Here is a 15,122-nt window from a genome sequence, read left to right on the forward strand (position 1 = left end):
TTTGGACTATGCTTTCATTTCCATTTGTTTACATGTATTTTTAATATTTTTAAACATATATTTATGTATATATATTTATACGTGTGTGTGTGTATATATATATATGATTTTATTTATTTATTTGACACAGAGAGAGAGACTGCAAGAGAGGGAACATAAGCAGGGTTAGTGGGAGAGGGAGAAGCAGGCTTCCTGCTGACCAGGGAGGCTAATGTGGGGCTTAATCCAGGACCTTGGAATCATGACCTGAGCCAAAGGGAGACATTTAATGACTGAGCCGCCCAGGTGCCCTCCATGTATTTTTTAATCTCTTCTTTGATTTCCTTGTTGACCCATTCATTCTTTAGTAGCACATTGTTTAACCTCAATGTATTTGTGGTCTTTCCAAATTTTTTCTTGTGGCTGACTTCAAGTTTCACAGTGTTGTGATCAGAACATATGCATGGTCTGATCTCAATCTTTTTGTACTTGTGGAGGCCTGATTTGTGACTTAGTCTCTGATCTCTTTTAGAGAATTTCACATGTACACTTGAAAAAAATGTGTACTCTGCTGCTTTAGGAATGTTCTGAATGTGTCTGTTAAGTCATACAGTCCAGTGTCTCATTAAAAGTTCTTTTTTCCTTGTTGATTTTCTGCTTAGCTGATCTGTCCATTGATGGAAGTGGGGTCTTAAAGTCCCTTACTATTATTATTAATGAGTTCCCCTATTTTTCTTAAATTTTGTTATATAGTTAGGTGCTCCCATGTAGGGGGCATACATATTCACAATTGTTAGATCTTCTTGCTGGGCAGTCCCCTTTATTATGATATAGTGCCCCTTTTCATCTCTTGTTACAGTCTGGTTTAAAATCTGTTTGTCTGATGTAAGTATTGTTATTCTGGCTTTCTTTTGACATCATTTGTGTGATAAATGGTTCTCCATTCCCTCACTTTCAATCTGCACTTGTCTTTAGGTCTAAAGTGAGTCTCTTGTAGGCAACATATTGATGCATCTTTTTTGTTTGTTTGTTTTGTTTTGTTCTGTTTTTGTTAAATCCATTCTGAAACACTGTGTCTTAATTGAAGTGTTTAATCCATTTATAATCAGACCAATTATTGACAGATATGTATTCAGTGCCATTTTGTTACTTGTTCTGTTATTGTTGCTGGTTTAGCTGTTCCTGAATCCCTTCAATTTTGTTTGTCCGGGAAACTCTTTGTCCCTCATTGTACACTGAATAATAGCCTATTCTGATAGAGTACTCTTGGCTGCAGATTTTTCCCATTTAAAGACATAGATATATCATATCTCTCTCCCTTCTGGCTTGCCAAGTTTCTGTTGAGACAGCTGCAGCTAGCCTTGTGAGTATCCCCTTGTAAGTTAAGGAGTTCTTTGAGCAGATTTTAATTCTAGTGAAGCTCAAGTTACCTTTCTTTTATGGATCATTACTTTGTGTTGTATCTACAAATTGATTATTAGACTCAAGGCCACATAGATTGTCTCTCATGTTTTCCTCTAGATTTTTATTTGTTTTATGTTGTATATTTAGGCCTGTGATCCATTTTGAGTTAATTTTTATGAAATGCATAAAGTCAGTATCCAGATCATTTTTTTCTTTTATACCTTTGTTTTTTTATTTTTATTTATTTATTATTTTTGCATATGAACATCTTTTCTGAGAACCATTTATTGAATAGTATATCATTTCTCCATTGCATTGTCTTTTTTCCTTTGTTAAAGATCTGTTAACTATATTTGTGTGGGTCTTTCTTCTGGCCTTTCTATTCTGTTCCACTCAACTATAGGTCTTTTCTTTCACCAGTACCATGACATCTTTATGATTTTCTACATAGACAATCATGTCATGTACAAGTAAAGCCAGTTTTATTTCTTCTTTTCCAATTGGTATAAGCTATATTTTATTTTACTGTTTTATTGCACAACTGGAACATCCACTGTGATAGCAAATATAATTCATAAGAAATTACATTCTTGTCTTCTTTCTGATCTTATGAGAAAAGTGTCCAGCTTCTTAGCATTAAGTATACTGTAGCTATAGTTTTTTGTTGAAGTACTTAATCAACTTAAGAAAGTTCTTATTTATTCCTAGTTTGCTGAGAATTTTTATGATGGATGAATGTTGGATTTTATCAAGTGTTTTTTCTTCATAAATTGATATGATCATATGACTTTTCTTCTTTAACTGGTAATGTGGTAAATTGTACTGATTTCCAAATGTTGAACTACCCTCGCATACCCAAAATAAATTCCACTTGATCGAGGTGTATAAGTTTTTATACATTGTTGGATTTGATTTCCTGAGACTTGGTTAGGATTCTTATTATATATTTCTGAGAGTTATTGGTCTGTAGTTTACTTTCTTGGAATGTTTTTGTCAGATTTTGGTATTTGAGTAATACTAAACTTATAGGTATGCTTGGAAGTGAGAACAATTATCTCTACTTCTGCGTTCTGGAAGAGAAATATGGTTTCATTTTTAACAATTATTAAAAATTGACTTAATTTATTTAATAAATAAGGGCCTATTTTGATCATTTATTTCTCCTAATTTGAGCGTGAGTGTTGATAGTTTGTACCTTTCAAGGAATGGATTTATTATTCATCAAATTTGTGGATATAGACTTGTTTACAATAAGGTGTAATTATTCCTTTAATTCCCATGGGATCACTATAGATCATCTCTTTAATTTCTCACAAGGATTATTTGTTTCCTGTATTTCTCTCTTAATTAGCCTGGCTGATTTTATCAATTTTATTGATCTTTCAAAGAAACATCTTTTAATTTTGTTCATTATACTTATTGTTTCCTGCTTTTAATTTTATTGATTTCAGCTCCATTTTTATTATTTCTTTTCATTTACTCACTTAGACTTAAATTAGTTTTTTCTCTAGTTTCCTGAAGTAGAATCTTAATTATTGATCTTAGATTTTTTAAATATATTAATTCAATGCTATACATTTCCCATGAAGCACTGTTATCCTTGCATCCCCCAAATTTTATTAATTGTGTATTCATTTTAATATGGTTCATAATACTTTTATTTCCTTTAAATTCCTTCTTTAATCCATGTGCAATTATAAATATATTATTTAAATTCTAGATATTTGAGGATTTTCCAGTCATCTATTCTTGATTCCAGTTGAATTCATTGTGTCTTGAAAAGATTTTGTATGATTTCTTTTAAATTTCTTGGGTTTACTGATTCTGATAGGGCTATTAAATCAACTATATCCTAGGTAAGTTTCTGCCTGCTTGGTTTATTAGTTATTGAAATTGACGTGTTGAACTTCCAACTATAATAACAGATTTGCCTATTTCTCCTTGTAGTTCTATCAGTTTTGCCTCATGAATTTTAAAGATCTGTTGTTAGGTGAATGTGCATTTAGGGTAGTTATAGCTTCTTGAAGAACTGACCCCTTTATCCTAATGTAATTCTGTTAATTCCCATAATTGTCCTTGTTCTGAAGTCAAATTTGTCTGGAATTAATATAGCTTCTTTAGCATTTCTTTGATTAGTTTTAGCATTGTCTGTCTTTCACCATCCTTTAACTTTTAATATACCTGACTCTTTATAATTAAAGTGTGTCATTTTCAGACAACAAATATAGTTGGGTCTTGATTTTTATTCTTTCTCACAACCTATACATTTAATCAGTGTATGTAGATCATCCACATTTAAAGTGATAATTTCGGTAATTGGATTAATGTCTACCATATTCATAACTGCTTTCTCTTTGTTAATTTCCTAGTTACTTTCACTTCTACTCTTTCTCTCTTTGCTTTGGCTTTAATTGAGGATTTTGAGATTCCAGTAGTCTCTTCTTTGAGCATCAATTTTGTATTTATTTTACTACCTGTAATTGTTGCCCTAGATTTTTCAATGTACTTTTTAACTTCTTCACAAAGTTTATCTTAAAATAACACAGTGCTACTTCACATGCAGTGGAGGTACTCTGTAACAAATTATTGGTAATTTCACCCTCATATCCCTTGTGACATTGCCATCATTTATTTAATTTATTTACATATATTACATATTTACTATAAATACCCAATATATTTTTCCTATTTCTTCTTTAACAGTTTTTTGAGAGAAATGAAGAATAAGGGAAATAAAATATTTGTCTTCATGTTTTTGTTCTTCAATGCTCTTTTTTCCCTTTATTTAGATATAAATTTCTGATATGTATCATTTTCCTTCTCCACAGGAATATTTTCAAAAATACATTTCTTTCAGGACAGATCAGCTAGATCTCAATATCAAGTTCTTCTGCCCCTAAGGAAAAAAAAAATCTTTATTTCTGAAAAACAATTTTTCTGGACATAAAATTCTAAATCAATGTTTTTGTTTGTTTGTTTTGTGTTTTCCTTTAAACACTTTAAACATTTCACTTTTCTCTCATCTTTCTTGCATGGGTTATTGACATGAAGTGTACTATGATTCTTATCCTTTTCTCTTAATCGGTATGTTGGCATTTTACCCTTTTGGCTTTCTACAAAACTTTCCCTTTGTCTGGTTTTCTGCAGTTTGATTGTGATATGCCTATTGTTAATTTTCTTCTCCCTCTACTCCCCATACTTACTCTGCTTGGTGTCCCTTGAACTTTGTACAACTGTAGTTTGATAACTGTCATTAATTTTGGAAAACTCTTAACTCTTATTACTGCTAGTATTTCTTCTCCATTTTCTCATTTCTGGAATTCCGGTTTTGTGTATGCTAAATTTTTGAAATTGTACCTCAGTTTTTGGATTTTTACTTTTTTTGTTTTGCTTTTCCTTTTCCTTTTGAATTTCAGTTTGGAAAGCTTCTGTTAACCTATCTCCAAGCACACTTATTCCTTCCTTGGTCATGTCCAGTTTATTTGACTCCATCAAAGGCATTCTTCCTTTCTGTTACAATGCTTTTTAAAATTTATTTATCTATGTTTTATTCCACTGTTTTGGATTTCTTTAAGAGTTCACATCTTTTTGTTTAAATTAACTATATATTGTTGTATGGTGTATATTTTTTTAATTAAAGCTTTTAACATATTAATGATATTTTCAGCTACTTTTGTGATAATTCTTATACCTCTCATATCAGGTGCTTATGTTTGTTTTGCTTCTTCTTGTCTTTTACCATACCTTAAAGTTTTTGTTGAAAGATGGACATGATTACCAAGTAATAAAAACTGAGGCACTTAGAATTTAGTGTGAGGTTTTACATAAATCTAGTTAAGAGTTCAGCTGTTTTGCAATTTTTTTTCTTAGCTCTTAGTACCTTTTTCTTCCTTTTTTTTCTTTTTTTTTTTTTTTGGTCTCCCCTGTTAACTTTGAACTTCTTTAAATAATTCTCCTCTGTGTGGGTCTTGTCTTATTGCCATTTCATCCATAATCCACTGTTATTATGCTGGAGTCTTGTTGGTTTGTTTTGTGGTAATATGCGGGGTCAGGGAAGAATTATGTAATATTTTGATTTAATCTCATTATTTTAACGGATCTATGTCTTGGCTGTGACTTTCACAAGTGTTTTAGTTTCCCATCCACAAGGATATAGAACTAAAATGGGAGAAATGCACATTTCCCCAGTGGAATAAGGCTCTTTTTCCCAGAAAGTAGAATTTTGTTATGAAGAAGGGACTTGGGAGTATTTCATAAGTATTATTCATCCTTTTCTTGTGACAGAATGACAACGGAATATTCATTACTTGGATTTTCACTGTGAGAATTTTTGGTGGTTCCTGGAGGTAAAAGCCATGAAAATGAGTAGAGCCCCCACAAACTTGAAATCACCATGAATTTTCTCTCAAGTTATGTCATTTTTAGCATATAGAAATTCCTCAAAATCACCACTTAAGTGTTATTACCAGTTACTGGGTCTGGCAGCTTTTGCTCCAGGTAAGCAGATATTGATTGAGACTCTGTATGTACCTGTCCCTTCCAGTTTTGAGCCTGAGCGTTTCCCTATGACTTCAGTTCTCTGATGATTGGAAGAAATGTTGTTGTTGTTGTTGTTGTTTTATTTTTTTTTTTAAATTTCAGATTGTTCAGATTTTTGTTGTTGTTGTTGTAAGGATGGAACTGACAGCTCCCAAGCTTTTTACATGTTGGAGCAAAAACAAGAAGTCTCGTCTAGAATTTCTTTTTTTATTGAATCCAGTCATTTTGGGTAAAAGAACAATGGAATCTGATGTAAATAATGTTTATGCCAAGAATTGGGTATACTTTTTTTTTTCTTTTTCCTGGACATTATACTGTGGGGTTTAAGTCAATCTAGACTATAGTTGATCTAAGTTTGAGTATTGTTGCTATAGTTACCTAGCATGCAAAATAAGCCTCAAATACCTACAGAGATGGATGGCCATTGTCTTAGGCTTACTCTGAGGACTGGAATACCAGAGAGTTTATCTCAATATGCCTGTTTTCAGATTTAAGCATGCCCAAATCATAGGTGTGACCCACCCACCATTATTGTCCTTCCCTTTGCAATAGATTACAATTGCTCATCTCCTCATTATAGAAGCAGGGTAATCTTGATTATTCTGCTTCCTTAGTCTTAGATAGGCCCTGTGCATCTGTACCTTAGAGATGGAATTTTCTCAATTCTCTTCTTTCCCGTAATGATAAATAATTTCTGCTCTCTTACTTATTGCCAAGTCTAGTGCATTAGACTTCCTGTCCCTCCCACAATGGCAGCCTACTTCTGCCTGCTATCAGTGAAGGGTCAGAGATCCAGGCTGCTTTCCCACCCCTGTGCCACCAGCAGCTATCCTTTGCTTTGTAACACAGAAAGGTTACTGCCCTGGTGAATTTTCCTGCCTAGTACTCACCAATACCTTATACTAATACATGATATAAAGGGCTTGTAGTGATCTTAAGAATCTCCAGTTTCCCCTGAAATCTTGGTAGGCCCTGCTTTCATGTACCATGGGAGACAGGTGTCTATCAAGTCTCCAGCCTTGCATTCATTCTTTCTCATGATTATTTCTTGGAGACCTTGGAAAAAATAATGAGAAAGTGCAGACTAACTTTATTCATGGCTTCCAGTGATTCTAAAATATCATACTAGTTCATTCTACACCTAGTCTGCATGGAGGGGTTTATCGACCTTTGGGATTCAGTAAACATGGTTATCTTGTGACCTCAGATGTCTGAGGGGCTCAAAATCTATGATTTTTTTTAGAGTGTCTAGCTTATTTTGTTCTTTTAAAAAGATTTTATTTATTTATTTTGGAGAGAGAGAGAGCACAAGCAGGGGGGGAGAAGCAGAGGAAGAAGCAGATTCCTTGCTAAGCAGGGAGGCTGATGTGTTGCTTAATCCCAGGACTCTGAGATCATGACCTGAGCTGAAGGCAGATGCTTTAATGGACTGAAACACCCAGGTACCCCTAGCTTATTTTCATTATTAAAGTAAAAGGTATTCTCTTGCAGTTTTTTATACTTAAAGAACACACATTACTCTGACTTAATTTTGCCTAGCATAATACTCTCTAGCTCCATCCATGTCATTGCAAATGGCAACATTTCATTCTTTTTTATGGCTGATAATATTCCATTGTATATACATACCACACATTTTTTATTCGTTCATCAGTTGATGGACTCTCAGGCTATTTCTATATTTTGACTATTGTAGATAATTCTGCTATAAATATCAGAGTGTTATGCTAAGCAAAGTAAGTCAGAGAAAGACAAATACCATATGATTTCACTCATATATGGAAATGTAAGAAGGAAAACATGAGCAATGGGAAAAAAGAGAGAGAGGAAAATCAAGAAATAGAGATCAAACTGATGGGTACTAGAGAGGAGGTAGGTGGGAGAATGGGTTAAATAGGTGATGGGGTTAAAGGAGTGCATTTGTTGTGGTGAGCACCAGCTGTTATATGGAATTGTTGAATCACTGTATTGTATGCCTGAAAATAATATCACGCTGTATGTTAACTAAGTAAATTTAAATAAAAACAAAAAAAGAACATGTATTTCTTGACTTTAAATTTAAGTAAAAATCTTTTCCATATTTTGACTTCCATTTGTTTTTATTTTCCTTGTTTTCACACATAATTCAAAAAACAGCATATTGTATCAATTTATACATTCTGTTTGACTACCCACACTACATGTACTAATTAGAAAATACCCTTAGTACACCTCTTCCAGCATTCCTCAATTACTCATGGAATGATTTTTGTAGTATTACATTACATTTAGTATTACATTTTCTAGTCCCTTCAGAATTCTTTACTCTTTTCTTCACATTGGCAGGTTCTGGATGGTATATTTATTTACTTCAGAGAAAAATTTTATCAGCTCTTGCTTTGTCCCAGAAATTGTGTTAAATGCTATGAACATTTAGCAAAACACCACAAAATCCTTTTTCTCAAGGGAATCTTAAATAACTAGAAGAGACAATTAAATAGTTTCAAAACAAATTTAACATATGCTAAAAGTATATCCGGGGAGGGGTAAAGAGTCAAGAATTTTATTTCTGTTTGAGGACGTAGGGAGCCCTACACAGAAGAAATTATGCTTGAGCTTAGTTATGCTGGCATCTCTCAATGGTTAAATTTCCAGCCTGTGCAGTTTTTATTGTATAGTACATTCAGTGACTAAACTGCAAGATACATTTGTTGGGTATTGGTCATTGGTTTACTTTATGCCTAACGTTATTAACCTTTATTAAAATATCATCCTATACTTAAAGAGGGTTCATTATCCTTGTTGGATATAAATGCAAACACCGAGTTTGATAATAACCATCAGCTACCTGCAACACTTGGATACGGTCATGAAACAATATTTAAAAATAAAATCAATGAGCATGTAATTTCTTAGAAAAATAAACAGTTATTGCTAATGAATTTTTACTTACAACTTAGTAAGTCATAATTTATGATATACCATTCTTTCAGCCATTTCTAATTTTGACCTATAGCCATGGTTTAATCCAGACTCCTTGGTTCTGCCATATTACCTAATTTGCTACAGTTGTGACAGCTGTTATTTTTCACTTTATTGGGAGATCAAACACTCACTTTGAGCCAGACAGGCTGTCACTTCTCATTATTCTGGGTTAGCATAATATGCCATATAAAATTAACCAACATGTTATAGGAGTCACAATGATCATGACTAGTTTCATGGTAATAATCAATATAAACCTGGCATTTGATTCTGGAATCAATTACTGCCAAAGACATCTTAGGCCTACAGTTCCAGCAAGGGGATCTACTAAAGTATAAGGAGTCAATGTAAATAAATAATGATAAGTCTTAAGCTCTAGAGATGTCATAGAATCCTATGGTTTATGTGCCTCAGAGTTTAAATCAGTATGACTTTAAAAGAGTAGAACTGTCAGGAATGTTCAAATTTAAGCAAGAATGATGAAAATGTGTTTGTTGCAACAATTCAGGGAAATCTAAAACTACTGTGTGGAATAAAAATAAATAATGCAATACGCTAGACCAAGCTTTTTGTTGAATAAAAGCATGTTTGTGAGAAATAGCATGTTTTGCATTATGTGTTTGGAAGACAAAAATATTTAAAAAGAAATAGCAATAGAGCTTCTGATTTAAAATAACATAGTTGTGCTATTTTGTAAATAAATGAAGCACTACAGTGAAAAATATATTAAGTATAGATCTGTAGTCCAGTTAATGTCTTGAAATCATTTTAGAACCTGAAACCTGAAAAATAGAACCTGAAAAATAGTACTGAGTTCCCATGTATCCCTTAGACAGCATTCCCTAATTATCCTAATGATAACAGCCTATGTAACCATAATACATTTATCATAACCAAGAAACTGACTTTGGTACAGTATTGTTTTGGTACAGTATTGTACATGCATTCAGATTTTATGGGTTTTTAATGCCTTTATTTATTTTTTTAATCTAGTGTATAGTGCTATGTAATTATATCACAAACCACCACCACAATCAGTACCCAGTATTGTTCTGTTGCCACAGAGAAATTTAGATTGCTTAGACTTCCCTATTATAATCCAACTCTCTCTTCAAACCTAACTCTTAACAAACATTCATCTGTTCATTACTACAGTTTTGTCATTTTAAAAATGGAATAATACAGTATGTAACCTATTGAGGTTAGCTTTTCCCATCAAACATAATGCTATTGAGATCCATTTACATTGTTGCATACATCAATAGTTTCTTTTTTCTTTTAGACCCAAATAATGTTCTATTGTATATGTACCACTATTTTTTCATCCATTTGAATTTTTTTTTAAATTTTTGCTTATTAGAATTCACCTGCTATGAACATTCTTATACAGAGGGGTTTTCCCCTGATTCTATGCTTCCATTTTTCTTGGAGAAATACTCAAGAGAATGATTGTTAGGTTGTGTGTTAAGGGTAAAGGATATTAAATATATCAAACTGAAAGAAAGAAAGAAAGAAAGAAAGAAAGAAAGAAAGAAAGAAAGAAAGAAAAAGAAATAAAGAAAGAAGTTACCAAACTAATTTCCAGTGTGATTATACAATTTCTCATTCACACCAAAAATATGAGAAACTAATTTGCTCCATATCTTCATAAGGTACTGATATTGTTGATATTTTCTTCTTTTATCTATTTTAATAGATACGTAGTGGTATTTAATTTTGGCTCATATTTGCATTTCCCTAATGGCCAATGATACTGAACATATTTTCATGTGCTTATATACTATCTATATATTCTGTTTGAGAAAGTGTGTGCTTAAGTTGTTTGCCAATTTTAATTGTCCATTTTTTTGGTTTACTTGTTTTCTTGCTGAGTTTTGAGGTTTTTTGTTTTGGTTTGGTTTGGTTTTGGTATGGTTTGGATACAAGCCTTTTATCACATATGAGATTTGAAAATATTTTCTCCCAGTCTGTGCTAGTGGTTTTATTATATTAATAATTAATTTAATTACACTTGATAAAGTTAAGTTTATCCAATATTATTTTCTTTTGGATCATACTTTAATGTTTTTGTAAGAATCTATCAAATGTTAGAGCTATCTAGATTAGATAATTACTACATACCTAGCATCTAACCTTGGGTGGATTAGTTTGTTGCGTTTCTCTGAAAAATTCCATTAGTATTTTGATAGGAATTGCACTGAATCTGTAGTTTGCTGTGGGTATGTTGGTATTTTAACAACATTATTTTAATGAATGAGCACAGAATATCTTTCCATTTATTTGTGTTTTCTTCAATTTCTTTCATCAATGTCATAAAGCCTTAAAATATAACCTACTAAAACTTAAAAATGCAGCAAATGCAGTTCTAAGAAGAAAGCTCATGGAAATAAATGCTACCTCAAGAAACAAACAAGTGGGCACCTGGGTGGCTCATTTGGTTAAGTATCTGCCTTCTGCTCAGGTCATGATCCCAAGGTCCTGGGATCAAGCCCCATGTCAGGCTCCCTGCTCATTGGGGAGTCTGCTTCTCCCTCTCCCTCTGCTTCTACCCCCCTTCATGCTTGCTCTCTCACTCTCTCCAAAATAAATAAATAAAATTTAAAGAAAGAAATAAACAAAAAATATCTCAAACAACGTAACTTTTACCTTATAGTACTAGAAAGAAAAAAAAGAACGAAATGAAAGAAAGAAAGAAAGAAAGAAAGAAAGAAAGAAAGAAAGAAAGAAAGAAAGAAACAAGGTTCAGAGTTAGTAGAAGGAAGGAAATAACAAGGTTCAAAGCAGAAATAAATAAAATAGAGACTAAGAAGACTTTAGGAAAGAGCAATAAAATCCAGAGCTCATTCTTGTAAATTAAAAAAAAAAAAAGACAAATATTTAGTTAAACAAGGAAGAACTTCTTCAGGAAGAAAAATAAATAAAATCATAAATGAAAAAGGAAATGTTAAAACCGATACCACAGAAATAGAAGGACCATAAGAGAGTACTATGAACAATTGCATGCCAACAAATCAGACAACCTAGAAGAAATTGATAAATTCCTAGAAACATGCAACTTTCCAATACTGAATCATGAAGAAATAGAAAATCTGAACAGACTGATAAAAGTTAAGAAGATTGAATCACTGATCAAAAACCTCCCAACAAAAGTCCAGGACCAGAAACTTTACTGATGAATTCTACTAACCCATTCAAAGAAAAAATACCAATCCTTTCCAAACTCTTAGAAAAAAGTAGGAGAAAAAGCACTTACTTATAAACTCATTTCACAAGGCCAAAATTACCTGTACCAGCAACAGACAAATATTTAAAAAAAGAAAAAAAAATACAGGCCAATATTCCTGATGAACATAGAAGCAAAAATCCTCAACAAAATTTTTGCAGACCAAGTTCAACAATACATTAAAATGATAATACACCATAATAAAGTGAAAATTATTCCAAGGAACCAAAGATGGTTCAACATCTGCAAATAAATCAATGTGATATGCCGTATTAACAAAAGGATAAATATAATATGACTATCTTAATAGGTGCAAAAAAAAGCATTAGATAAAATTCAACATCCATTTATGATTAAAAACTCTTGACAAAGTAGCTATAAAGGGAACATACCTCAACATGATAAAGACCATATGTGATAAGCTCATACCTAATATAATACTCAGCAGTGAAAGGATGAAAGCCCTACTCTCACCACTTTTATTCAACATAGTACTGGAAATTCCAACCAGAGCAATTAGGCAAGAAAAAGAAATAAAAGCAACCAAATTGGAAAGGAAAAAGTAAGACTGTCACTATTTGCAGATGACATGTTATTACATGTAGAAAATTATACGTTAAGATTCCACAAAAAAATTGTTAGAACTGACCATATACAGTAAAGTTGTAGGATACGAAGTCATACAGAAACCTGAATCATTTTTATACACAAACAATAAACTATCAGAAACACTGAGAAAACAATCCCACTTACAAGTGCATAAAAAATAATAAAATACCTAGGAAATTTAACCAAGGAGGTGAAAGACCTATATTCTGAAAACTATAAGATTTTCTCTTTATCACTGATTTTTAAGTAATTGGATTATGATATTCCTTTGTTTACTTTTTTTTCATTTTTCTTGTGCTTGTGATTCATTTAGATTTTGAGTCAGTAAGTTTTTACTTTTATAAAACTTGGAAAATTTTTAGTATGATTTATTTCAATACTTTTCTGCATCTCGCTCACTTTTGGTTCTATTTTTCAGTTGTTTATTTTTTTCTTCTGTGTTTCACGTTTGGTAGTTTCTATTCTAGTGCCTTCAAGTTTATTGATAATGGGTTTCTGCAATATTTAATCAGCATTAATCTCTCTGAAGTATTTTTCATCTTGGACATTATAATTTTCATCTTTAAAAGGTTTTTTTTTATGTTTAATCATGTTTATCATGTCTCTATTTAACATGTGCAATCTTGGGGTACCTGGATGACTCAGTCAGTTAAGCAGCTGTCTCGCGATTTCAGCTCACGTCATGATCTCAGGATCCTGGGATCGAGCCCCACATCGGGCTCCTTGTGGCTTGATAGTCTTGCTTTTATGGTGCCTGATAACAGTTTTGTTGTTGTTTCTTTTTATATTTAGTTGTCATATACTGTGAATTTTGCTTTGTTGTATTGTGAATATTACTGTATTTGTTTAAATATTTTTGAACTATGTTCTGGGACATGGTTGCTGATCCTTTAGAGTTTAGTTTAATAAAGGAAAATTAGCCCTAGACCCAACAGTGCTCTTGTCGTACCCAAAAAGGCTCAAAAGCAAGACTCTAAAGGATCAGCAACCATGTCCCAGAACATGTTCAAAAATATTTTAAAAAATACAGTAATATTCACAATACAACAAAGCAAAATGCTTTACACCCCCCCGCCCCGGCCTTGGGTAGTTACTTTATATACATGAGCTGATGAGGTATTTGGCTGAATGCTAACAGGACTCTTCAAAGTCTTCAGAGTTCTCTCTCCGTGTAGTTCTCTCCCTGCCAATACTCTGCCTTAGCCTTCATAAAAGCCCAGTCCCATTTTATAATTCATGTAGTCTGTGTTTGCACTTCCTGTGCAAGAATTAAAAACAACACTGGGTGCCTGGACGGCTCAGTTGGTTAAGCTTCCTACTCTTGATTTTGGCTCAGGTCATGATCTCATGTCATGAGGTCGAGCTCCACATAGGGTCCATGCTGGGCATGGAGCCTGCTTAAGATTTTCTCTCTCCCTCTCCCCTCCTCACTGCACACACACACACACACACACACACACACACACACACACTAAATAAATAATAATAATAATAAATAAAAGAATAAAAAACAACTTTGCAGGAAAACTACAAAAATTGTTGGACTCACTTCCTTTGTTTTTTACCTCTCAAGGTTTAGAGTCCTCTTTTTTTTATCTGATATACAATTTATTAAGACCCACTATTGCATAGATCTTATCCATGTTTTAAAAGTTTTTCAGACTGGAAAGTCCACTGTTACTATTTAGGTTTCAGGCTGTGTTACTGCATCTTGGTCTGATGCTTCCCCTTGATTCATTTTTCCTTTTCCTACCTTCTCTAAATTGACCTAACCCCTGTTTTGAAAACATACTTAGGCTAAGTTATCTAATTCTTTTCTTGCACTAATCAAATATAAGTTTCATAATTTTATAAGCTAATATAGCCCTGCCATGTCACTTATTCAAAGATGGGTCTGTCCCTGAATATTTTGTGTGACTTTCTTATTCAGTGTTGTTAAAGGACACTGACAATTTGTTTTGTCATGGTAAAAATTTTTCCGTGTGGCCAGATTTTTTAAAAATAGTGTACATAGATGTACATATATGTGTATGTTCATTTGTGTATGTGTGTGTGCACATGTGTGTCCATGTCAAAATATTTGGACATCTATATTAGATGAATGTTGTGGTTTGGGAAGACATTCTTAAAATTTGATCAGACATATTACAACAAATTTATTGTAAGAGTTTCAACAGGGGCCAGCAAACTTTTTTCTAAGTGCCAGATAGTAAATACTTTAGGCTTTGAGGTTTGTATGATCTCTGCAACTACTCAACTCTCCCATCCTAGTGAAAAAGCAGCCACATATAATACAAAGAAATGGGTATGACAGTGGTAGAGTATACTTTATAAAAACAAGCAATGGACCATATTTGAAATGTGGACCATTGTTTGCTAACACTTGAGTTAGAGAATGTCTTGA

This window comes from Ailuropoda melanoleuca, chromosome 7 (genome assembly GCF_002007445.2).
Source record: "Ailuropoda melanoleuca isolate Jingjing chromosome 7, ASM200744v2, whole genome shotgun sequence".
Classification (NCBI taxonomy): domain Eukaryota; kingdom Metazoa; phylum Chordata; class Mammalia; order Carnivora; family Ursidae; genus Ailuropoda; species Ailuropoda melanoleuca.